The sequence below is a fragment of the Balearica regulorum genome, chromosome 1 (assembly GCF_011004875.1).
Source record: "Balearica regulorum gibbericeps isolate bBalReg1 chromosome 1, bBalReg1.pri, whole genome shotgun sequence".
Taxonomy (NCBI): domain Eukaryota; kingdom Metazoa; phylum Chordata; class Aves; order Gruiformes; family Gruidae; genus Balearica; species Balearica regulorum.
The window spans coordinates 138,369,663-138,372,514 of record NC_046184.1 but is presented as its reverse complement, the minus strand read 5'-3'; the positions used below and the strand labels follow the sequence as shown (position 1 = coordinate 138,372,514).

The 2,852-nt window shown below is 41.6% G+C and overlaps 1 long non-coding RNA gene across 1 annotated transcript; it reads right to left on the bottom strand.

The window, feature by feature from the left end:
* Positions 1 to 605: 605 nt before the first annotated feature.
* LOC142600136 (uncharacterized) lies at positions 606 to 2,367 on the bottom strand. The gene is made up of 3 exons (XR_012833593.1): positions 2,177 to 2,367; positions 1,346 to 1,421; positions 606 to 739 (listed from the first exon to the last, which is right to left on the bottom strand). It is a non-coding gene; the product is annotated as an uncharacterized LOC142600136 (long non-coding RNA).
* Positions 2,368 to 2,852: the final 485 nt, after the last annotated feature.

Here is a 2,852-nt window from a genome sequence, read left to right as displayed (position 1 = left end):
TTCTCCTCAAGTGGTGGCATTCAGAAAGCACCCTCCCAGCAGACACCAGCTTCTCTGATGCCTTATAAAAGCTCATGCTGCAGCTTTTCTCTCAAACAGAGAGGAGCTCTCTACCCAGCCACCTATCTTCCAATAATTTGTAAGCTCTTTGGCCTTATATCTGCTCTTAGTACACGGGACCCACAGGCACAGTCATCTCAAACTAGCTACAGATGATTGTTTTAACCAGGCTGCAAGCAGCACACAGCACAGACATTTCATTGTGGTTTTTCTTAGGTAAATGACAGGTGGCATAGTGGGTTGGGGGTTTTGAAGGGACAGGAAGCTGTTTTCAGAGTTTCCTCTCTTTCCCCACCCCCCACCCCCCCCCCAAAAAAAAAAAAAAAAAAAAAAAAGAAAAGGTAGATATAAAGGGAGTAAAATGGAAATTATCATCACGTTTGCTTCCATACTGTAAATCACTTTCCTATCCCACTGGCAGTAGCATATATCTAAAGTAATAAGTTTCTATATATCTCTACATTGTGAGTGTGATTTGCTGTAGAGAAGAAATCTAGTTAATTAACAGATTTTAGATTTTTAATTTTTCTGATTTCACCTTTCACGTCAGGCTTCGTTCTTTGCTACCTTATGCAGCCATAACCTCTGGATCAGCAGTGGCCTCAGACCCAGCAACGGGGGTTCTCCAGTTAAGAGAGGATGAAACAGTAACTTTTTTTCCATGCCTTCTCAACCAGCCCTGGGAAAAGTATGTGCTAAAAGCATGTACCGTAAATGAAGGACATTTTTGCCTCTTCTACCCTCAAGTCATATTCTACAGGTATGGGTTTGTAGCTAGCTTAAGCCAATCCAAAATCAACCACCTACCAAAAGAAAGGGTTTCTCTCTCTTCTCCTAAACTTGAGCCATAGATTTGAGCCCCTGCTCTGTCGGCACCATCCAGTGGTGCCGTGAGCTGCAGCTACTCAGAACCAGCTGAGAATCAAGACTTAACCCATTCCCTCACCAAAAACTTCTCCGCCAGATCAGAACTGATCCCTGATCTGCATCTTCATGCAATCACGTAATTGCTCTTGTCCAAACAAGGAAGGGCATGGGAACACGCAGACGAAAGCAGGGGTGGGGGAAGTACTCCCTTTAGCAACGCCACTGTAGGCTGGCTGAAATCACACTGTAATCACTCCTCACTACAATGTAATCATATGAACCAACATAAAAATTCCTATTATTTGTGAGGTTTCTGACTTAAGATGAGAGCTAAGTGACATTCATAACAATAGATATTATTATGCTGAATTCTAACTTCACCCCAATTTTTGCCTTTCTAACTCTGGTATAGCATTACCTGTTACAATCTTCCAGTTTCTGAGATTGAACTTCTGCTGTACACACAGCACACACAGTAATTCCCAGGAACGTATCTGATTCCGAAGGAGTGAGATAAGAGGAGCAGTTAATAGATTTTCTTACTAGTGCACTTTTCAAGTGGCTAGTGGGAGTTTCTGTTTTCCTTTCTCGACTGTCTATAGAAGATTTTTTAAAAAGCAAGAGATAAAGCCTCCGAAGGCTACAATTGTCCAGGCTGGATTTAGAGACTAAAATAAAACTGAGAATGTCTTGGTAGTATTCAGTGACTTTTAGTTGCTTCGGAATGAGGACATCTATTCCACAAAAAAGGTGTGTTCTCATTTTGGGCTGCCTCAACCAATTTGACTAATTCGGGCTAAAGTAGCAAGGCAACTTGGGAGTTAAGTTGGAATAGCAGCTGACAGGGAGCCTGGGGCTAAATCCATGCTGTCCAAATTAAAATCCACATTGCAAGAATAGCACTGCTATTCTAACCTGTGGTTGGAACATACATCTTCTGTTGAATTTTGGAGAAAAAAGGAGATATACCTACTACAGGCAGCCCTTTGTCCTAGACAGAATCATATTAAAGACTTCACTTTCATATCTGTTACTGTAATATAATCTTTGCTTAAATGATTTTCCATTTGAAAGTCTTCATTTCAGATGTCTTTTTATATTAATTCTGTATGTACTACATCGACCTATATTGCAATAAAGAGACTAAAATGTAAAACACATTTGTTTTAAATTTTTAATGTTTAAGTAATTGGAGGGGGCGGAGGGTAGTGATGCAGACTATATGCATGTATACGCTTTCTTTCCATACCTGTGTCTAGCTGGCTGGGAAGCTGCAGCATCCCAGGGCAGTACGAGGGAGGGGTCAGGCATCTTCCTCCTTCAGCTGAGTGCTCTGGTGGGCTCTGCACCTCCTAACAGGAAGGCCATGTTCCCACCATATTAAAACAGACTCCTATAGGCATCAACCAAAAGCGTCCCAGTGGCTTTTCACCAGCAGGCTGAGAAATCTGCAACATTACCAGCACATCGCAATATTCACCAGAATAGCAAAATTTCAGTATGTCAGTAATAACACGTGTAGGACTTCCACTGCCCTTGACAGAGGACCAAAGCTTTGCTACATCTCACTCCTTTGTGTCTGAGAGGATACCCAAACCAAGAGAAGATCTCGCATTTTGAGGACTAATTGCCAGCAAGGCAGCTAAAGGAATAGTCATAGATGGATGATGACTATTTGCTGTTGATCAGTTTTGTTCAGTGCTTTGCCTAGAACAGGGAGAAACACACAGGCAGACATTTAATCAGTTTGCAATAATCAGAAGCCAACACAACAGTTCCCTGGAGAGGAGGGGTTTTGCGTGGGTAGAAATTTGGATTTTTATGTGCACATTTACTGCTTATAAAACTGCAAGAAAGGAAGATAGGCAGAAACATTTGCTAAAATGGTGTTAACTTCAAAGTTTCCAGAAACTGTTCAATGACAT